The sequence below is a fragment of the Bos grunniens genome, chromosome 6, assembly GCF_055505025.1.
Source record: "Bos grunniens cultivar Pamir isolate PY7600 chromosome 6, Bosgru_T2T1.0, whole genome shotgun sequence".
Taxonomy (NCBI): Eukaryota; Metazoa; Chordata; class Mammalia; order Artiodactyla; family Bovidae; genus Bos; species Bos grunniens.
Genome location: NC_141170.1, coordinates 29,726,401 through 29,751,000, shown reverse-complemented (window position 1 = coordinate 29,751,000; position 24,600 = coordinate 29,726,401). Strand labels below are relative to the sequence as shown.

The window sequence follows — 24,600 nt, the reverse complement described above, 5'->3', positions numbered from 1 at the left end:
TCCATGAACAGAGGAGACTGGTGGTCTATAGTCCATGGGGTCACATAGAGTCCGACACAACTGAAGTGACTAAGCAGCAGCAGTTTGAATCAAGTCACCAGAACCAAAATGTAGAAGTCATCACTGATTTCTTCACTGTCACACTGTCACTTGCGAGGGAAAAAAAAAAAAGTCCAGTTACATTTTAAAATGTTTTTGTTTTTGGTGATACAGGAAAACATACTGAATTTCTCAAATCCTGACCACTGAATGCACTTTTTTTTTTAGTATCTTTTGGGAATAAATAAATTAGGTGTACCTTTGGGTATAAATCATTGACTCAAGAAAAACACCTGTGAGACTGAGTTATAAACTAAATGAGCCTCTTTTTCATGAGAGGCTCTTTTCCATAGGCATATTATAGTTATTCATAACTGAGTATTTGGCAAATGTGAAGTGAAGTGAAAGTCTCTCAGTCGTGTCCAACTCTTTGCAACCCCATAGACTATACAGTCCATGGAATTCTCCAGGCCAGAATACTGGAGTGGGTAGCCTTTCCCTTCTTCAGAGGATCTTCCCAACCCAGGGATCAAACCCAGGTCTCCTACATTGCAGGTGGATTCTTTACCAGCTGAGCCAGAAATGCTTTACTCAAAATGAATGAAGTAAATCTGTCACTTCAAGGAAAATAATTAACAATGTTTCCAATGATAACCTTTGAGATTTAAAGTGGAAATTAGGATTTTAGAAAACTAGTATTTACCACTAAGGCCCTCATATTTTCCTAATACCGAAAGATTGGATTGCTGGTGAAGTTAACAACTGCATTTGAAAACCCTATACAATTCACAGAATCAATATTTTTTAAATGATCAATATATGAGTAAAAAGATTCATTCAAGAAGCAAGATAGGGCAATGAACTGTAATGTATTAAGACTATACATTTACTGATATGGTTTTATATTCCAAATTGCATATAACATTTATGAAACTACCTCTTGTCAAGTTTTATATAGTATCAAAGAAGAATATCCACAATTATATGAAAATTCTATTAAAATACTCCTGTTTCCAACTACATATTTGTGAGTCCCAGTATTCTTTGTATCATTCAACCAAAACAACTTACTAGAATGCAGAAGCAGATATCAGAATCCAGCTGTCTTCTATTAAGCAGGATATTAAAGAAATGGGCAAAAAAGAAAACCAATGCTTTTCTTTCCAATAATTTTTTGTTTTGGAAATAATAAATGCTTTTCATAAAATATATTATATATTAATATATAATGCATTTATTATTGCTGTTTTTGAAGGAAGTCATAAATGTTTAAAGTTCTCGGTTTTAATTGCTTGTATGGTAATTATTGCTAGAGACTACTTCTATTACTGAAAAAGCTCTCTGAGGTTCTCAATCATATTTGGTAGTGTAAGTTTCCTGAGACCAACAAGTTTGAATGCTGATGGCCTTGATAAGAAGAGCATTAAAGCTAAGAATCACCACTCTCTCTACCCAAAATTTGAGAATTGGTTGCTTTCAAGGATTCAGGGGAAAAAAAGGAAAGCATATGGTATCTTCAAAAGAGAAAATACAGAGTCATAGTTACACGTTGATTCATTCAACCCACTTTTTGGAATCCACTATGACAACTCATAGAAAACATCTGTAAGAACTGGCAAATATATATGCACATTTATTATAGCATGTTTACAGTGTGACCTAAGAACAATCCGAAGCCCCCTCAAGAGTGGAGCAGTTGGTTAAATTACAGCACAATATACTACAGAAGGTGATGGACGGGGAGGCCTGGCGTGCTGCGGTACATGGGGTCACAAAGAGCCAGACACGACTGAGCAACTGAACTGAACTGAACTGACTATGCAGCATTAAAGACTGGATTAATTATTTATGTTTCTAAAACTGGAATGTTGTCCATAATATATTATTAAATAAGAATACAAGTTTCAAAGTAATGTGTGAAGTACAGCCCCTTTTAAAAACAAGGGAACAGCTTTGTATGTATATATAGCTTTACTTGTGCTTAGTCGGAGAAGGCAATGGCACCCTACTCCAGTACTTTTGCCTAGAAAATCCCAAGGATGGAGGAGCCTGGTAGGCTGCAGTCCATGGGGTTGTGAAGAGTCGGACACGACTGAGCAACTTCACTTTCACTTTTCACCTTCATGCATTGGAGAAGGAAATGGCAACCCACTCCAGTGTTCTTGCCTAGAGAATCCCAGGGACGGGGGAGCCTGGTGGGCTGCCGTCTATGGGGTCCCACAGAGTCGGACACGACTGAAGCAACTTAGCAGCAGCAGTAGCAACAGTCTTAGCAAAAGGTAGAAAAAGACATACACCAATCTGTTAACACTGGTTATCTGGGAGGAGAGTGGGAGTGGATGTGACATGAATTGTATTATTTACTTGTACTGAATACTTCTTTTTTTTTTAAATTTTGAACTCCCTGTTTATTCAGCTTTTTTCTCTTCTATGCCCAGTGGCCCTTGCTTGTTCTTTGTGGTGCCACACAGTGGTGAAGTGAAGTGAAGTCGCTCAGTAGTGTCCGATTCTTTTCGACCCCATGGACAGTAGCCTATCAGGCTCCGCCATCCATGGGATTTTCCAGACAAGAATACTGGAGTGGGCTGCCATTTCCTTCTCCAGGGGATCTTCCCAACCCAGGGATCGAACCTGGGTCTCCTGCATTGCAGACAGATGCTTTACCATCTGAGCCACCAGGGAAGCACCCCGCCCCCCCAAAAAAATTTCTACACGTGTGCAAAAACAAATTTCCACACGGGAATCGGTGGTTCCTTTGAAGACATCACAAAGTCTCAGGAGATTCAAATTTTTCCATCATATGCACCACACAGTGGTAGACATCAGGAAATGCAAGTGACCTTTGACCACTCTGATCCTTCTGAAGGAAAGAGAAGAGTGTAAGGAGAGAAGCAACAGCATTTCAATTGTATTTGATTCAGAGAATGAAAGTGGTCATAAGAATGTTGTTTTCTCCCAAACTCATCAAAAGTTGGTTGTAGCATCAATGTTCCAAACGCAATTAGCAGATTTGCACTGCTGACTAAGGATTTTCTCACTTTGGAGAAGCTAGTAGCAGCTTCCAGAGAAGGCAATGGCACCCAACTTCAGTACTCTTGCCTGGAAAATCCCATGGATGGAGGAGCCTGGTAGGCTGCAGTCCATGGGATTGCAAAGAGTCGGACACGACTGAGCGACTTCACTTTCCCTTTTCACTTTCATGCATTGGAGAAGGAGATGGCAACCCACTCCAGTGTTCTTGCCTGGAGAATCCCAGGGACAGGGGAGCCTGGTGGGCTGCCATCTATGGGGTCGCACAGAGTCGGACACGACTGAAGCGACTTAGCAGCAGCAGCAGTTGCAGCTTCAAACAGCTATAGCTATGTCTTTTATGCCCACCACTTTCCACTTTACCTTCTTCCGTCAACCTCTTCAGCGTCATTTCAAAACAGTGACCCACTAGTACTCTATCCTTCAACAATAACATTCTTTTCAGCTCTCAGGCATGTCCTTCCCAGTCTTCATTCTGGATTTTCATGTATGTGTTTCCTCTGTTTGAAGCTCTCCTTCTTTCCCCACATCACCCATTCCTCATTCAGGTCACAGAAGAGAAAATCACCTTCTCTAGAAAACTCTAAATACTCCTCAAACACCCTGCTCTGACCTTTCTCCAGCACAGCATTTACCATACACTCTCTCATAATTCGTAGTTAGTTGCCCATCTACCCAAGTTTAGCTCCCTGAGGGCAAGAACCAAGCCTGTATTGTTCTCTTTTGTGGCCCAGCATCAATCTGCAAGGCACATTGTAGTGACTGTAAAATTTTTTCTCAGTTTCTCTTGATTTTATTATTCTTTTTTAAAAAAAAAAAATAAAAGTACCTCTTCTGTTTACTGTTGAGGATATACTTTGAGTCAAGCTCTGGGCTAAAAAATTCATATACATTATCTGATTTAACCTTCTGCTAACCCTTAAGCCTATACTACTCTTCTTCCTTGTGAAAACTCAATATTTTTGGATACCACCTGCTGCTCTGATCTCTCTTCTTCCTCTGAGGTATTCTATGCTCCAACTCCAACAAAACACAGACTTTAACTATGTTTAAGGAATCTTAACTTGAACTCAGCTATTACTTAGCTTAGTTTACTTAGCTTACTGGATCCATGGAATCCAGTTCCTCATGCTAACACAGTAAATTTAAAAACAAATTCATATCAAATTATAACCCTCTGGGACACACACTTTTATGGGGTACACAGAGTAATAATGCCTTAAACCCAAACAAGGGAAATTTGAACATCCCAGCTGGACTCTGAGGAAGATACTTTTAGAAAGGAAGTTCTCAACATTTGTTTTGTAGACAACATCTTTGAAGCACCATCTACTCTGCCTATTTGTAAGGAAAACCCTGTGTTTGGAGTAATCTTGTGAGTGTTCAATCTTGTTCCATGACTCGGAGTTACCACAAGTTTTCTAACCATAGTAGAAAAGAAAACAACTTCATTTCTTTTTTATGTATGGATTTCCAATGTTGTTTATCTAAAGAAAAAGCAAACAGTGAAGAACTGTATTTGTAACTATTCTGATCAGACATACACTATACAGGATTTTGTTGTCCATTATAAAGTATTAAATCACCCCACTCCAGGGAGGTCAGGGTGAATGTGAACTGACTCCCCAGGTGCTGGGTACAGTGTTCTTTATCTTGACACTCAGTCCCTCAGGATGTCCTTGATGTCAGACCTTCAAACAGTGACAAGCCATATGGACGTATGTAAAAAAAACTGTATGTTATCGGCTCCTAACTTGATAAGATAATGACCAAACTCTCCAGGTCAAGATGCTTTCCTTCCCTTCTGAGTAGTCAAGGCTAGTGAGGCAACAAGTAGCTAGGGACCGGGGATGGACAACTGAAAACATGTGGCAAAAAAATCCTTCTCTTGACAACTTAAAAAGAAGAACTTCAAAATACCAGTCTGGAGGTCTTGGGAGCTAAGGGAGTGGAATCACAAGGGTAGATTAATGAAAATGGCAAAGAAATAGATGCTTGTCATAAAAGGCTGGACTAGCTAAGGTCAACTGACTTCAGTGTAGGATGAACAGAGTATGCTTCACTCTGCCATCTAGTGGTGAGAGGCCCTTTGTAGTCTGTGACTCAGACGGTGCTCCAGGACTGACTTCTATTCCACAGAGGACATTCTGGCTCATTACCGCATTATTGAATCCTTCTCAAGGGAAACTGTGAGGTAGATAATTTTCTGTTTTACAGATCAGGAAACTAAGAGTCAGATAGACTAAATGGCTATAAAAAGTAAGAGCTGGTACATGTTCTATACCTTGTAAGCTAGCCTATACTTAGCGCTTTGAGAAATTCAGAGTAGTGATTGACTCTCCCACCCACCCAGCATAGATGAAGAAAAACAGAGAAATCTTCAGTTCAGTTCAGTCACTAAGTCGTGTCCGACTCTTCGCAACCACATGAATCGCAGCACGCCAGGCCTCCCTGTCCATCACCAACTCCCGGAGTTCACTCAGACTCACGTCCATCAAGTCAGTGATGCCATCCAGCCATCTCATCCTCTGTCGTCCCCTTCTCCTCCTGCCCCCAATCCCTCCCAACATCAGAGTCTTTTCCAATGAGTCAACTCTTCGCATGAGATGGCCAAAGTACTGGAGTTTCAGCTTTAGCATCATTCTTTACAGAGAAATCCTGGGGCTGATCTCCTTCAGAATGGACTGGTTGTATCTCCTTGCAGTCCAAGGGACTCTCAAGAGTCTTTTCCCAACATGACAGTTCAAAAGCATCAATTCTTTGGGGCTCAGCTTTCTTCACAGTCCAACTCTCACATCCACACATGACTACTGGAAAAACCATAGCCTTGACTAGACGGACCTTTGTTGGCAAAGTAATGTCTCTGCTTTTCAAAATGCTATCTAGGTTGGTCATAACTTTTCTTCCAAGGAGTAAGCGCCTTTTAATTTCATGGCTGCAGTCACCATCTGCAGCGATTTTGGAGCCCCCCAAAATAAAGTCTGACACTGTTTCCACTGTTTCCCCATCTATTTCCCATGAAGTGATGGGACCAGATGCTGGCAATGGAAAAACGTGTCCCCCCATGTTCTTTTTTGGGGAAGGAAATGGCAACCCACTCCAGTATTCTTGCCTGGAGAATCCCATGGACAAAGGAGCCTGGTGGGCTACAGTCCATAGGGTCGCAACAAGTCAGACACAACTGAATTGACTTAGCATCATCATCATCAACATTCTTTACCACTGAGCCACCTGGGAAGCATATAAATAAATAAATAAATACCATTTATAAACTATCATCATATACTGAGCAACTAACACACACACACACACACACATGTTCTTTACACACCAAACAATAATGCCAGAAAATTTTAAAGTAATAATAAACCAAAGACAAACAATAAACCCCTGAAAAATCATGTGAAAGAACAGGAAAAACTGGAAAAATTATGAATGCATGACTTCAGTAACATTATGATGGCCTGAAGAAAGGAAAACATAAGAATTTAGCAGATGAGAATAACCTTAGACAACTAGTAACTCAATTTTTTCACTTTATAGTTGAAGAAAATGAAGACAAAAAATTCAAGTACTATTTCCTGATTCCAATATGAGTTACTGTGACAACCAAAATTCTATCTCCTCCTCTTTCTTCGTTTGAGATTTTTGACAACAAAAATCAATTATTTGCACTTAAACATATCTGAAATGAGGGACAGAGGGAGATAAAGGGGAAAGAAAGAAGTGAGGGAGAGCAGAGCTAAAACTAATTTCTTTCCATTTGTATTCAGGGTCACATTCTGATGAAAATAAAAGTACCATAATCAGAGTGAACTGGAACACCGGAAAAGATGGAATTTCAGTTTTAAGATACATAAATCAGGCTTAGATCAAGTCTCCTTCTTATTAACTCTTAGATTTTGGAATATGAATAACCATATTTTACTGTTGGTTTTCAGTCACGAAGTCATGTCTGATTCTTTGCAACCCCATGGATTATAGCACTACAGAGGAGCCAGGTTCCTCTGTCTTCCAGTGTCTCACAGAGTTTACTCAAATTCATGTCCATTGAGTCCATGATACTGTCTAACCATCTTATTCTCTGCTGCCTGCTTCTCCTTTGGCTTTCAATCTTTCCCAGCATCAGGGTCTTTTCTAATCAGCTCTTTGCATCAGGTGATCAAAGTATTGGAGCTTCAGCTTCAGCAACAGTCCTTCAAATGAATATTTAGGATTGACTGTTTTGGTCTCCTTGCTGACCAAAGGATTCTCAACAGTCTTCTCCAGCACCACAGTTTGAAAGCATCAGTTCTTCAGTGCTCAGCCTTCTTTATGGTCCAATTCTCACATCCATACATGACTACTGGAAAAATCATAGCTTTGACTATATGGACCTTTGTCAGCAATGTCTCTGCTTTTTAATGTGCTGTCTAGGTTTGTCATAGCTTTCCCTCCAAGGAGCAAGTATCTTTTTCATTTCATGGCTTTAGTCACCATTGGTAGTGATTTTGGAGCACCCAGATCAAATCTCACTGCTTCCACTTTTCCCCTTCTATTTGCCGTGAATTACAATGTAATGGGAAAAAAATCCACTTACCCAACAATAAGAAATTAATTATATCAATTATGGTATGTCTACTCAATAAAATCTATACAATCAGTTAAATTATACTCTACAAGTAAATTTAGAGGAGGAAATTATTTGCACATCAACACTAATGAAATAAGAATACATGTGGCATAATTCCAATTTTGTATTTTAAAAGTAGATATGATGAAAATAGTCAAAATATTAAAAGTCATTACCTCTGAAAAGAGATATTATAAATATAAATGTTCCTTCCAGATCTGTGCTTTGATGTTATTTCTTTAAATAACTGGTTGAATTTGATAGTGAAAACACTTGAGCCTGAAAGTGTCTTTGAGAAGAAAGTTTATAAATTATGAAAAACAAAGCCACTTTTTAAAATTTTTTTTATATTTTTAATTTTACTCTTTGGTTTTTATTCTGTATAAAATTTTTTTTAAATTTTAAACCTGTTTTAAATGATCTTTTTTGATAGTGCTCTAGCATGGAAGGATGGTTCCACCTTATCACAGGCCAGAAGGACATAGAAGCTCAAATTCCCCACTTGGCCCCTGTTGATACTTAACAATGGTGGTGCCCTTCCTTACTGCTGGGCAGGGGTAGGATTTGGCCTCCACTGACCCTTAGGTGGGGGTGGCCTTGTTAGTGCTGAATGAGTGACTATAAAAGTTCTGAGTCTCTACTAGGCCTCCAGTGACACCACCCCAGGGAGAGGGTGAAGGGTGCCTCCTTACTGCTGGGTGGAGATGGAGTAGATTCACCACCGTCATCACAATGGGTGGACCCATTATCAGCCAGTAGGGATGAAAGTCCCTGTTCCTTACTTGGCCTTTTCTGATTCTTGGTCACACTTCATGATAGCCTCATTAGGCGGAAAGTCTAATTCATGCAACTTCTGCTGGCATAAATAGGGGGAAGGACCAGAGGTTTTTTTGTGGTGCGTGGATAGAAGAGAGCCATACTGTCTAAAAGTTTTACTCTTGATTGGCAGTCCCTTTCCTGGTTCTTTGACTAGGGAAAGAAGGTGTTGGTTGGAGCTGTGTTTATCTGCAGCCATTGATTGGCATTATTGGATTGCCAGCTTCTGCTCCAAATCTGAGATAAGGCTAAAAAGAAAATTTAGGAAATTCACTAATGTGTCCTTTCTTAGGTCTTGATGTCCAAGTTTGTCTGGCTTCTTCTTTCCATCAATCAGAATCTTCTTAGGTTTGTTTTATTTGTAATGTGCAAGAGCTTGTTTTATTTATAACATGTAGGAGTTTTAGTTATTCTTAGTAGGAGAAATAGGGGAAAGTATGTCTCCATCATCCCAAAAGCAAAAACTCTGCTAATAAATTCTGATAAAGTGAAATCTGTCGTTTTGGTTTTTTGGGGGTGGGGGATGTGGGAGTGGGGTGGGGGGCGGGGGAGTGTTTTGTTTTACCTTGACATTAAAGTCAAGTAATCTGAGACTCCTTTTTACAAATGAAGAAACTACATCCCTTAGAATTTAGAAAGTGAAAGTGAAAGTCACTCTGTCATGTCTGACTCTTTGTGACCCCGTGGACTATACAGGCCATGGAATTCTCCAGGCCAGAATACCAGAGTGGGTAGCCTTTCACTTCTCCAGGGGATCTTCCCAACCCAGGGATCAAACCCAGGTCTCCTGCATTGCAGGTGGATTCTTTACCAACTGAGCTATCAGGAAATGATTTTCAAAAGAAACAAAGTCTTTGTTTGTAGAACCAGAATGAATATTCCTAAACCATCATGTTTCTAAGAAAAATTATTTAGTTTTCTTCAGTTTAGTATCACCTAGATATTGGTAGCACCAATAAAGTGATTTCCTTGGTTATGCTGAATTATGTGACTAGCTATGGTATTCTAAATACAGGACACTGTTGCACATTCTATGTTCCAAAATTAATAACCAGTTTTTCAATCTATTTCTAAGTTATAAAAACTGAAGTATTATTTTATAGTAAATACAGTCTAAGTAAAATTTGTTTCAAAACAATTTCCCTCCAAAATAAAATTTTGAAGAAATAAGACAACAGAGACATTTACTTTGGGAGCTGTGGTATTTGAGAGCTAGAAAGGATTTCAGTGTTCATGTAGCAAAGAGGAAAAGAAAGGCTTGGGAGGCTGCAACCAAATCCTCTCACTTTAAGACCCAGCTTTCATGCTAAGGAGCTCAGTGACCTTGAATGAGCCATGTGCTTGTACTAGGCTTGGTTTTTCCAAAATTAGCTCTCAGATTTCATTATTATTATTATTATTTTATGATCTGATTTCCTGTAAGAATACTACAGATACATGTAATAATTTTAGCCCAACTAAATGCACTTATAAAATTGGAAGAATAGAGTTATCTTTCTGAGCAAGGAAACAAAAGATTGCATATCAAGACGTATAAACTTGACTCACAGATGCATGCTACTTACCGCTTTCCAACCCCCAGAGCACAGCGGAATGTTCTCAGTAATCACTCTCACATCAGTGTAGGCTGAGCCAACCTCAGAACCTTACGGTCCACAGCCATTTGAGGTTGAGGAGTCACATCAGTGCAACTGGTATTTTTCCAAACAAATTTTAAAATTTTCATTGAGAGTTGCTACACACACCACCCAGAGTGTTACCAGATCTTTCTGAAATGCTAAGTGAAAATGAATCCAATTTAATACTTAAGTAACATTTTAACTTTACATGTAGGAGTTTCAATTTTTATGCATTACTTCCTAGCTATACTTTCACAGAATGTTAGAAATAATTTCCTTCTTTTAATCCTAGTAATTTAACCCTTTTCCATTTGACAGACATTTTTCTCCCTTTACTTTTAGTTGATGTGAAATTTGCATGGCTGATGGTACTTTCAAATTAAACAGCTCATACATAACTATTGCTATTATATGGGGTGCAATTATAAGTGTCAAAGCTGCAGCTGGCTTCCTCCTCTTCCTTTCAACTAAAAGAAAAAAAATCACTGAGTAATACCAATGGGATAAAGCTTCTGCCATGGTTTCTTGGATGAGAATTAAGTATTACATGCAAATCAAGCATGCATTACAATTTTGTGAAATAAATTCTTAGAAAACTCTTAGTTCAGTCATTTTATAACCGTATATGCAATGGTGCTTTTATTAGGATATATAATGGTTTAATCAGTCATTATTCATACCCATTGATTCATGACTTGAAAAGAATGCCCTTTCAATAGCCCATATGGAAACTTAAGGATGTGGTATCAGCTATTTTGAAAACCTATATATTGGCAAATTTGTATTAATAAGCTCTTTATTAATGTTCAGTTTGTAATAAGTAACCTGGGTCTTCCACTTGTCATTGGATGCTGGAGATCTTCCTAATTATTACATCATCCTTCTGTAAGGCACCCTTGGTAGTGTGGGTTCCTTCTACTACTACTGCTACTACTACTAAGTCACGTCAGTCGTATTCGACTCTGTGCGACCCCATAGACGGCAGCGACCCCATAGACGGCAGCGACCCCGTAGACGGCAGCCCACCAGGCTCCCCCGTCCCCGGGATTCTCCAGGCAAGAACACTGGAGTGGGTTGCCATTTCCTTCTCCAATGCATGAAAGTGAAAAGTGAAAGTGAAGTCGCTCAGTCGTGCCCGACTCTTAGCGACCCCATGGACTGCAGCCTACCAGGCTCCTCCGTCCATGGGATTTTCCAGGCAAGAGTACTGGAGTGGGGTGCCATTTCTGGTCACTGATAACTCTGTGTTTCACTGCAGGCTGTGTTGCTGTTCTAGCCTAAAACAGTCACTTAACAGTGACTTAACGGAGAGATTATTCCTTCCTACTAGTTCATACTAGTTGAAAGCTTCCATTTGTTGTCCCCACCACCCTAATCCCTGGAGGAGATCTTGATTCCTTTTGAACCATAGAGTTCAGTCTATTAAAGCCATGTGTTTTAAATAGAGAAAGCCTTCAGATTGGCTTCAGGATATAAGCTCTCTCAGATAAACAGATGGAACCATCTCCTGGCTGCCATTTTGCTTCATTTCTTTTGAAGTATTCACTTTGGCTGACTTAAAAGTTTTTGAGATTTACTTTTCATTGAAGTCATGTATTTGGATTCCATCAGTGGAATTTTTTTCTATTTTATGTATAAATAGGCTATTCTAATACAAAATAAACTTCAAAGTTTGTGAAGCCAAAAAATAAAATAATAGCTACCCATATATTGTGACTACTACTATCATGCTAGAAGCTTTAAATATATTATCTCCAACCCTCAGAATAGCTCTGTAAAGTATTTATTATTTCCTGAGTTTTATAACTGAAGTTAAGGAAAGTAAAGTCACTTTTGCAAAGACAGCAGAAGAATGAAAACTGAATTCATGACTATCTAATTCCAAAACTAAGTCTCTATCTATGACACCATTCTATAAAGAAGAATGTAATGATATGAATTTCACACAACACATACAGAAATTAATTTCATTATATGTTATACACTTTACATGTACTTTTGACTTTTCAACACTATTCAATAAATACTTTTAAGCAGCTACTGTGAAGCAGGCCTAAGTGTTTAGGGAATCAGAACTGAATGAAACAATTCCTGCCCTCAGGAACTTCATTAAATCTGGTGGAAAAAATAAGGCAAGGACAAGAATAGCTCTGCTACTGCTGCTGCTAAGTCGCTTCAGTCGTGTCAGACTCTGTGCGACCCCATAGACAGCAGCCCACCAGGCTCCTCTGTCCCTGGGATTCTCCAGGCAAGGATACTGGAGTGGGTTGCCATTTCCTTCTCCAATGCATGACAGTGAAAAGTGAAAGGGAAGTCGCTCAGTCGTGCCCGACTCTTAGCGACCCTGTGGACTGCAGCCTACCAGGCTCCTCCGTCCATGGGATCTTCCAGGCAAGAGTACTGGAGTGGGTTGCACTTTGAAACAAAGATAAATACTGCCGCAGAGGTATAAATAGAGGTTTCTGGATGTTCAAATGCAGAAGTCCTACAGGTCAGTATGTAACTATAATGTTTATAGCACTTACTATGTTCTAGCTCTTGTTTTAAGTATATTATTTTTTAGTTCATTTAATTCTACCATGTTTGCATCATTATAAAGATGATTTTAAAAACCTCATTTTAAGGAGGGGGAATAAGTTCTGAATGACTAAAATAACTTGTCTGAAGATACCTATCCAATAAGAAGCTACGTTGGGTAAGCCTGTAATAGAAAGCAACGTGCATAACTGCCCTGTGGTAGAGCCTATGTACTTAACTGCTCCGCCATTCTTCCTAGTTTGGAAAAGTCTCTGAATTGGGATACCTATCCAAAGTCTGCCTCAAAGAAGGGATGGACTTTATTTTTAGCAGGCCAAGATGGAATTCCCTTGCTGTCATCTCCTTTCTCTGTCATAATGATGTTGCACAAATTGGGGTGCAGGGCTGATTTCCTGCTTTGCAGAGGAAAAATCACAGGCATCAGGAGATCAAGTGATTCCTTAATAAAACAAAAGTAAGCTGAGAAATTGTGAACATTTTGCTATCTATGTTGACAAATACAAGAGAAATAAACACACTTATATAATTGTATTTTCTTAAACTATATCTGAAAGATATCCACAAAAGGGAAACTATGGTAGCTTCTGAGTCAGAGAATCAGTGAATAATATTCACTATTAACAAAACAGATTTATTTTACAAGTCAAGTCTGAAGAATAAACAAAAAAAACAAGCTGAATAATATTTGCGGGTAAGAGTGAAAATAAGGAAATGAGAGTGATTTTCTTATAAAACCCGGGCTAATTCATCATGGAACAATTACAAATTTTTTTCAAAAAAGATTTGACTTCTTCCTTTGATTGGATGTTTTCAAACTGTGGTGTTGGAAAAGACTGTTGAGAGTCCCTTGGACTGCAAGGAGATCAAACCAGTCAATCCTAAAGGAAATCAACTCTGAATATTCATTGGAAGGACTGATGCTGAAGCTGACGCTCCAATACTTTGGCCACCTGATGCAAAAAGCCGACTCATTGGAAAAGACCCTGATGCTGGGAAAGCTTGAAGGCAGGAGGAGAAGGGGATGACACAGGACAAAATGGTTAGATGGCATCACCAACTCAATGGACATGAGTTTAAGCAAACTCTGGGAGACAAGTAAGGACAGGGAAACCTGGCATACTGCAATCCAGGGGGTCACAAAGAGTCGGAAACAACTGAGTGACTGAACAACGACAACTTCCTTTGATGACCTGATGGACAACATGTATTCTGAAATATACATTCCATACATTTTAAACTGTTTCCTTTCAATGTACAATATTCTCATTATCTTAAAGTCATACTTTATATATAAACATATAGAAATAAATCTAATAGAAGAAAATATCACTTCACTTTCTTATAATTTTGCAAATCATTGTTACAAATGCATAGAAACATATTCTTCAAGTAAATAAACTCCTAATACCAGAATTAATGTGGTTTTAAAACTGTCTGTTTTTCACTATGAATAATAAATAAAACTTCTGATAAATAAAAAAGAACTCTTTCAAAATTACATATATTTCCTGCAAAACTTAGCATTCTAGAACACTATTTTCAACTTAGCCTATTGTTTGTATGTGTGTCCAAAAATCTGTGTACTGATTGCCAGAGCTTTCTATTCCTTTTCACCTGTGGTTGTCACTGTGTTTGACGCAACATCTAATATTTGTAGGTATATATGTTGTACATCAATACATTCCCAAGCGCATGCCCCAACACTTGAAACATTAGAACTTGCTATAGGTAGCAAGAAAAATAAAGTGTGTTATTAGGCTTTTTTTAATAGCAGAATTTATTATTATCTTTAAAAATACACATGGCCTTGGTAAAAGACAAAAGCATGAGAATGGTAAATCACTCTTACGTTCAAGGACTAAACGTTCTTTCAAATAGTTAACTGCAAAATGCATAAAACACACAAAAATGGTATGTAACAAATAGTAAAACATAATGGAAGTTTAACTGTTAAAAGAATAAAAGCTGCTAAATGAATAATAGCAGTAGCCAAGCCGGCTATGATTTCATACTTTTCCATTGTAAAATGTAGGAATCCATTCACATATAATAATTCCAGAGGGAAAGTTCCACACTTTTAAGATATTTGTGGAGTAACAAGTCAGCTTCACTAGAATCCTCCTCATTTTAAAGACAAACAAAACCTGCTGATGCTTCACATTCCTGAGAAAAGTAAAGATTAAACCTCCCAAGAACTAGAAATGCCTAATTACCTGCTTTCTAGAATAATTTTCTCTATACCCATACAAGAGACAGGCAAATAAGAAAGGACAGAATAAGCACTGTTATCATGAAAGTTGGGGGGTGGGGGGAGGTGGCTGGTGGCGCTTCCCTGGTGGCTCAGATGGTAAAGAATCTGCCTGCATTGTGGGAGACCTGGGTTTGATCCTTGGGTCAGGAAGATACCTGGGAGAAGGGAATGGCTACTCCAGTGTTCTTGCCTGGAGAATTCCATGGACAGAGGAGCCTGGTGGGTACAGTCCATGGGGTCACAAAGAGTTGGCCATCACTGTGCAATTAACACACATACACACACACATATCACGAAAGGGCACATGTTGTAAGGACCAGTCTGCTAAATTAAATGACTGGTGAACTCCATCCTAGGTTCCTCTAGTTTTTTTATACTGTACACACTCCCTCAACAAGACAGAATTAACATATCTTTCAAAAGGTTGTTCTTTTCTAGTCTAACAAAAATAGAACTCAATTTACATTTGACAGAAATAACTAAACTGGGAAAACTCTTTACTTCCTCCCTAATTCCTTGTGGTAGATTGATTGCATGACTGACCCTAATTCTTTACTTTATTATGTGAGTTTCGAATTCCTCCCACTGAATCAAAGTTTATTTCCACAACCAATGTGACTTGCTTCGGCCAGAAGAAAGAAGTAGAAGTTGCAGTGCCCTGTTCCAACCCTAGGCCTCAAGAGGCCTTGCACAGTCCCAGTTACTCTCCTATATCTCTTCCCTCATCAGAAGAATATACTGACTCTATCTGTTGGTCACAGGAAGAGGACAATGAGAGACACATTGAGCAGAGCCACGTAGCCAGCCAACTGCAGTGAACTCATCCAAGACTGGCAAAACTGTCCACCTAAGCTTAGCATAGATGAGTTGACTTACAAAGTCATGAAAAAGAATAACTAACTATTGTTTTAAACCACTAGGTTTTGGCATAGTTTCTTACTCAGCAACACCTGATATTTCCTCCAGCACTCTTTTCAGTTATTTCTTCTTTCTATGTGAATGTTCCTCCTGATCATCTGTAGGCTCATGAGCCACAGCAGTACATTAACAATGTAAGAAGTATTCCTTTAGAGGAGGAGTTTCAATTTCATTTTAGGTTTAAGATCTCTCCTACTCTCTAAAGAATGCTTTAAAAAACACATGACACAGAATAATCTGGTTTGTTCTTACTCAGCTCTGTCTGTAATAAAAAAATTAATTAAATTAAAATAAGCCTCAATAACATCAGATTATTCAAAAGGGAATGAACATATAATGCAAGATAGTTTAATTATTATACATTAATATATTCTTACTATAAGTAAATGATTATATACTATGACCAAGTGAAATTTATCCAATAAGTGTAAGGTTTATTTAATAGCCAGAAATTAGTCTATGTAATAATACATATGAGCAAAGGACAAAAATTGTATGATTATCTCCATAGATGCAGAAAAAGCATTTGCCAAAATCTAATAGTCTTCTTCCTTGGAAGGAAAGTTATGACCAACCAGACAGCATATTTGACACTACTTTGTCAACAAAGGTCCGTCTAGTCAAGGCTATGGTTTTTCCAGTAGTCATGTATGGACGTGAGAGTTGGACTATAAAGAAAGCTGAGCACCGAAGAATTGATGCTTTTGAACTGTGGTGTTGGAGAAGACTCTTGAGAGTCCTTTGGATTGCAAGATCCAACCAGTCCATCCTAAAGGAGATCAGTCCTGGATGTTCATTGGAAGGACTGATGTTGAAGCTGAAACTCCCATATTTTGGCCACCTGATATGAAGAGCTCACTCATCTGAAAAGAGCCTGATGCTGGGAAAGATTGAAGGTGAGAGGAAAAGGGGACGACAGAGGATGAGATGGTTGGATGGCATCACCAACTCAATGGATATGAGTTTGGGTGGACTCCAGGAGTTGGTGATGGACAGGGAGACCTGGTGTGCTGTGGTTCATGGGGTCACAAAGAGTCGGACGTGACTGAGTGACTGAACTGAACTGAACAGTCTTCCATGATATTAAACGGGCAAAGAGAAAAATAATTCAACCAGAAAAGAAGGAAATTTTCTGAACCTGATGAAGAAAATCCGTGAAAAATACAGAGCTAATGTCCCACTTAATGTTGAAAGACTGAATGTTTTACACTACCTCCAGAAGCAAAACAAGGATGCCTACTCTTGTTACTTATATCAACATTCTACTAGAAGTCCTAGCCAGGGAAATTAGACAAGAAAAAGAAATAAAAAGCATCCAGATTTGAAATCAAGAGGTAAAGATATCTCTATTTACTGATGACATGATTGTTTATTTGAAAAATCTTAAGGGATCCATAAAAACATAATTGGAATTAACAAGTTTACCAAGCATACAGGGTAAAGTATCCATACACAAATATTGACTGAATTTCTATAGCAATAAACAACCTTAAAGTGAAATCCAGAAAATAATCCTATTTATAACAGCATTAAAAAATGAAATTCTTTGCAATAAATTTAACAAGTTACATGTAAAATTTATGCTCTTAAAACTATGAAATATTACAGATAGAAATTAATAAAAACATAAATAAGTGAAAAGAGATTTCATGTTCATGGATCAGAAGACTTAAAAGCTCAATTTTGCAGTCAATCAATTTTCAGAAAGTTGAAAATATTCTTTTCAACAAATTCTAATGAGAAAGCTGGATATCCACATGCAAAAAAAAAAAAAAAAAAAGATGAAACACTTCCTAATACCACACACAAAATTAACTAAATATATCATAGATATAAGTGTAAATCTAAAGGCATAAAACTTTTGGAATAAAATATGAGAGCAAATCTCTGTTAGTCTACATTACTGCAGAGAGTGGCTTGGCTTTCTGGGCTGGTTGCTACAGGTAGTATTAATAGATCAGAAATCAATTTTTATATATGGTCTGGCCATTGTCCATTGATACATTCAGTCTCTCAGAATCAAATACTAGGTATGGAATCAATTTACTCAATATTTTTTAGTCTCAGTGACTTCATTTGTAAAATTTGATTATTAGTTGCTTTCTCTGAACAGGATAACACTATACAGCCCATACAATTATTTTCTGAACTAAAAAAAAAATATGCATCAGCTATTTGTGAGAACTCTAATAGGCCTTGATGCATGCATGCTAAGTTACTTCAGTCGTGTCCAACTCTGTACAACCCTGTGGACTGTAGGCCACCAGGCTCTTCTGTCCATGGGATTCTCCAGGCAAGAAAACTGGAGTGGGTTGCCATTTCCACCTCCAGGGGATCTTCCTGACCCAGAGATCGAACTCACATCTCCTGCGTCTCCTGTATTGGCAGGTGGATTCTTTACCACTAGTGCCACCTGGGAGGCCAAATAGGCTTTGATAGGGCTTCAGTCAGTTCAGTTCAGTTCAATTCAGTTCAGTTCAGGCGCTCAGTCATGTCCGACTCTTTGCGACCCCATGGACTGCAGCAAGCCAGGCTTCCCTGTCCATCACCAACACCCAGAATCTACTCAAACTCATGTCCATCAAGTCGGTAATGCCATCCAACCATCTTATCCTCAGCTGTCCCCTTCTCCTCCCACCTTCAATCTTTCCCAGCATCAGGCTCTTTTCAAATGAGTCAGTTCTTCACATCAGGTGGCCAAAGGATTGGAGTTTCAGCTTCAGCATCAGTCCTTCCAATGAATATTCAGGACTGATTTCCTTTAGGATGGACTGGTTGAATGGAGCATATTGAAATAAAAGATATACTGAAATAGCACAGTCCCTGACACAAATTAGTAAACAATTGGTAGATTTTTTCCCCCTTTTTCCTTAGTTTTTCAGTGTAGGATAGTCCTTGTGACCCCATTTTGGTTGTGTGCTTACAAAGTGAAGGGCTTCCCTGGGGGCTCAGATGGCAAAGAATCCACCTGCAGTGCACACGATCTGGGTTTAATCCCTGGGTTGGGAAGACCCCCTGGAGAAGAGAACAGCTACCTACTCCAGTATTCTTGCCTGGAGAATTCCATGGACAGAGGAGCCTGGTGGGCTACAGTCCATGGGGTTGCAAAGAATCAGACATGACTAAGCGACTTTCATACAAAGTGAAAATAAACAATTATACATGATAAGAAGTATGACTGTAAAACGGCACTCTTTCTCTTCAAGTGAATACAGATTTACCAAAGAAACCTAGATAATATTCCTGCTGCTTTCTAAGAGTGAGCAACAGTCCTTAATGAGTTTCTCCCATCATTCAATCACATACTTTGGCCTTCTATCCCTCTTACAGATCAGTCTATTCAAACTAATGCTGTTGATATTTCATGAAAGTTTTATGTATGCAATTAAATAGTTTAGCACTGAAGAAAGTCTTCATTTTTCTGTTCTGTTTACTAAAGAACACAGAGACAATTGGCTCAGCAGGATGTTTTCTCCATTGCAAATTCCATTTGGTACAACTTAGTCCTCATCTCTCCTTTCAAGAATAATGTTTATGGAGCATTAGCTTACATGGTGTGAATGGTTTCTTAGTTTCTCTAGTCTCCAAATTAGCATATTCCCACCCCCACCCATAAGATGGACAACAGTTAAAACATCAACAGACACAACAATATTGAGGCCTGGAAAAGATGTGTTTAAGCCCACCCTGTAAAGGCACATGGTATACGTTCCAAGTCTGGGATGTCCTACAAAGGACCAGCCCACTCTCACTCCCAATAGACTCCTCAATTTTATCACAGAAATCACTTTGCTTTTGTATTCCAGATGTTTTCCTATAATCTGATGAAGAGCTATAAATTCACAGCTTATATACACTTAATTCTGAGACATTCAAATAAGCAGAAGTTATACCAACCTGGGTGTTTGGGTAGCTTCCTAATACAAGAGAAAAATCAGTATACTGATTAAAACCCAAAGATTCTAGGAAGTTACATGTGGCAAGCATTCCAGTAAAAAGTCATAGAAGTATAGTAAAGCAAGAATTCTATAAAAGTTTATTATTTTTAATACTTTCTATTAGTAGTCTGAATTTTTGGGAAAATTGGCCAGCTTTTCCAGAATACACTTGTGGCATATGAAGTCTTTGGTTTCTTCATACATTTTAAAATTTATTTAGTAACCATTTACAAATGCTAATGAATAGCAGATAATACATGGAGAATTTAAAAATAAATCTGATGTTTTAAAGTGGGCTGATTACCAGTTCACAAAATATAGAACACTGTAGTCTATTTTTTGGTTCAGTCACCTCTAATTTATTTTTAATTAAGGGATTTAAATAGATAAATAAATCTATTATATTTCTCATAGAGTATTGATAAACATTGTTGATTATACATAGATAGACACATAGATAGTTGCTTAGTCCTGTCCGACTCTTTGTGACCCCATGGACTGTAGCCTACCAGGCTTCTCTGTCCATGGGATTTTCCAGGCAAGAGTACCAGAGTGGGTTGCCATTTCCTTCTCCAGGGAATCTTCCCGACCCAGGGATCGAACCTGGGTCTCCCACATTGCAGGCAGAAACTTCACCCTCTGAGCCACCAGGGACTCACCCTGTATGTATGATTATACATATACTGATTTGATTTTTTTCTGGCCTTGTCCTAGACTCACCCATTCTTAGAACTTTATCTATATCTCTATCTCATTCTCTCATTCTCTGTATTCTTTTATTTTTTTATTTTTATTTTTTTTTCTCTGTATTCTTTTAATTGTATCATATGCCAGCCACCATGGTAATTCACTCTGTAAACAAACATATATGACATCAACTATCACCTCAATTTAATTGATTGGGTATTGATAGTTGGTATAAACAAATGGCTCATTAACAAGTTCTTACTGGTTGAAGTCAGTCATGGTCCAATTAAGACAAATAACAATTCATATACACATTCTCAAGAATGCAATAATTCCTAACATTGAGGGCTTACTCTGTGACGAGCACTCCGTATATGCTTTGTATTTATTACCTGATTTAATACTCACGATAACTCTATGACATTGATGCCATTATCATCATCATTTTGTATATGAGGAAACTAAGTCAGAGACAGTTAAATGACATCAGTATCACATAGTAAGTATCAGATGATCTTTGAACCTAAGTTTCCAATCATAGCGTCTTTTACTACTTACTGCTCAATATTCTCTTTTTATGGGAGTTGCAATAGCCTCTCTTGGAGAAGGAAATGGCAACCCACTCCAGTATTCTTGCCTGAAGAATCCCATGGACAGAGTAGCCTGGGAGGCTACATACAGTCCATGGGATCACAAGCATTGGACACAACTTAGCAACTAAACCACCACCACCAATAGCCACTATTATTGCATTCTTTTGCATAATTTCTAATTTACATAGCATATGGAGGTTTTCATTTGTTCTAACTACTTCAGTTTAGTTCAGTTCAGTTCAGTTCAGTTCAGTCGCTCAGTCATGTCAGACTCTTTGCAACCCGCCAGGCCTCCCTGTGCATCACCAACTCCCGGAGTTCACTCAAACTCATGTCCATCAAGTCGGTGATGCCATCCAGCCATCTTATCCTCTGTCATCCCCTTTTCCTCCTGCCCCCAATCCCTCCCAGCTTCAGAGTCAACATCCAATTTAAATAACCTGAAGATGAAATACCCCTCCAAATACAATCTTCCTCTGAAAAGCCTCATGCATATTTGCCTTGTACTTTAAGCAAAATCCACACTATTATGAACAAAGCAGAAGTCTGCTAATGTGCAAAGACTGAATGTTTTGAATCTCTGAGTTCAGCCACGGGGGTGTGCTTACTGTGGCCCAGTACCAGATGAGGGGTCCAGCCAAGTGTTAGTCATATGAGTCTCAATACAGCTGCTTAGTGTGCCAGAGTACAGCCACCTGATTTTATATCTTTGAAACTAAGTACAGTACCACTTAAATAAGTCGTCTTTATAAAATCAGAAGAATTGAAATAAAAATAGATTTCATAAGGTAATTATCTTTTACCAATAAACTCAATCAAGAAAACTGATTTTTTTTTCCCCATTAACTCAAAAGTTATTTGTGGCAAAATGGTTAACAGCACACAGTACCTGAATTCAGGCGCTAGTGACTCAATTAGGTCTTGAGCAAGTTACTTAAAACCTCTAGGCTTCAGTTAGCTCATTTGAAAACTGAGTTATAAATTGGGAATTACAGTTGTTAGAGAAACTGAATTAATAAGTATAGAATTCTTCTAACAGTATGGCATCTGATCCTGCTTCTTAAGAAGTATATATTCACACTGCAGGTCTTGCAAAGCACTTTGAATCTTATTTCTCATTCTCTATATCAGTTTTTCCTAGTGGGTAGAAATGATGGCTGCCCAAATAAAGAGAAGAGTAAAAAAGTCCAGAATATATGATTTATTAAATGAAAGCTACCATGGATTATTGATGGTGATTTTTATCTGCGGCTGATGGAAACAAAGGTGGATTATGGAGTGCCACTACAATCATGCAAGGTAAACAAAAATGTGCTTAGAGGTACAGGGGATGGAAGGACTAGAGAATACCTTACATGAAATGTTTGGTTTTGATATTACCAAAGCAGTCAGTGCACAAACAACTTTTCCAGGGTAAAGGCAACTCACATATACTCTGATATATTATATTTCTATCTCAATTAACACATTAAAAGCAAAGAAGTTCACATGTGTGTTAGTGAGTCCACTTCATTCACCACTCAAAATATTAACTATAATACATTTTATGATAACAAGCATTAAAAAGTAAACTCTCCATTCTTTTTTCCCTCAGCAGCATCCAAAGAACTGTGCACTTCTGTGGAGGATTTCCATTTGAATAGGAAAATGAAGAAGAATCTCAGGAATGGAAAGATATTTAAAAACAAATTTAAGCAACAACAAATTCACTCTACAAAGAAAGCCAAAACAGCACTAAGCTCTAGCTTCCTCTGCCCCCTGGGTTGCTTAGTCTATCCAAAACAAGTTGGGGGCCAGTGGGCACACAAATCTCCAGTGCGGTCAGTTGAGTACAGGAGCAGTCATTTACCCGAGTTCCCCTATTCTAAAAAATTCAGTAATCATTCGTGGCAATGAGGCCAAACATGCTGTTGCCTTGACCACAGAGTCATCTAACATCTGTTGCCCCTTCACTCTTGGCTCACCTAGCCCTTGTTCTTGGCCACAGAGGTTTTGGTCTGGCTTCTCACAATCAGTATATAATCCTGGAAGCAGGGGAAAAAGATCAAATAAAGATATGGTCACACCAAGATTATTCTAGTCATGCTGTCCCAGTTCAATAATATATGCACAACCAAAGGAATATTTGGGTCTTGAAATAATTTTAAATTAAAACTTTATAAACAAACAAGGAACCAGAGAGAAACTGCCAACACCCATTGGATCACAGAAAAAGCAAGGGAATTCCAGAAAAATATCTACTTCTGCAACATTGACTATACTAAAACATTTGACTGTGTGGATCAGAACAAACTGTGGAAAATTCTTGAAGAGATGGGAATACTAGACCACCTTACTTAATACACCATCTTACCCATCAGGTTTTTCAACGCACATATGCAAAACCCATATGCGGGTCAAGAAGCAACAGTTAGAACCAGACAAGGAACAACGGACTGAAGAAGGAAAGGAACAGGCAGAGCTGACTTTGTCTTGAAAAAGAAGGAAACTCCAGCTTGCACTTTCAGTGAGCTTTGGACTATGTGCCTGGTAGTCATGGGGATAACATATGTACAGCCAAACTGGCATCCTGGACTGATAAACACCAGATTCCATACCAAGATTTCCCATTGCCAAAAAGAATATAATAATTGCCTATGTAGTCAATCACCTTTGTAATCTTTATGGCACCTGTTGTTATGGGCTACAATGTATAACCAGCTAACCCTTCTGATTATAAATCATGGCTGTAACCAGATTGTGTCTCCCCTTAACACTTCCCAAGCTAGGTTTAAGGAATTTGGGGATGTGGGCTTGAGCAGTACACTTAAGGTATATAAGATTTTCACAAAAGTTGGTCTGGGTCCTTGGCTAAGAGAGACTCTGCCTTGGGCCTGCCTGTGTAATAAACTGCCCTCCACTACCTGCATTGTCCTTCTGAGTGAGTTTGTTTCCTGGGATGCATGGCTATAACAGGACTGCTTCCAAATTGGGAAAGAAGTACGTCAAAGCTGTATGTTGCCACCCTGCTTATTTAACTTATATGCAGAGTACATCATGCGAAATTCTGGCTAGTTGAATCACAAGCTGGAATCAAGACTACTGGGAGAAATATCAGTAACCTCAGATATGCAGATGAAACCACCTTTATGGCAGAAAACAAGAAGGAACTAAAGAGCCTCTTGATTTAGGTGAAAGAGGAGAGTGAAAAAGCTGGCTTAAAACTCAACATTCACAGAACTAAGATCATGGCATCTGGTCCCATCACTGTATGGCAAATAGATGGAGAAACAATGTAAACAATGCAATACTTTATTTTCTTGGGCTCCAAAATCACTGCAGATGCTGACTATTGCCATGAAATTAAAAGATGTTCACTCCTTGGAAGAAAAGCTATAACTAACCTAGACAGCATATTAAAAAGCAGAGACATTACTTTGCCAACAAAGGTCCATCTTGTCAAAGCTATGGTTTTTCTGGTTGTCATGTATGGATGTGAGAGTTGGATCATAAAGAAGGCTGAAGCCCAAAGAATTGATGCTTTCAAAATGTGGTGTTGGAGAAGACTCTTGAGAGTCCC

At 38.5% G+C, this 24,600-nt stretch overlaps 1 non-coding gene across 1 annotated transcript; it reads right to left on the bottom strand.

The window, feature by feature from the left end:
* Positions 1-2,777: 2,777 nt before the first annotated feature.
* LOC147370492 (small nucleolar RNA SNORD42) lies at positions 2,778-2,845 on the bottom strand. The gene has a single exon (XR_015166340.1). It is a non-coding gene; the product is annotated as a small nucleolar RNA SNORD42 (small nucleolar RNA).
* Between the last annotated feature and the right edge of the window lie 21,755 nt (positions 2,846-24,600).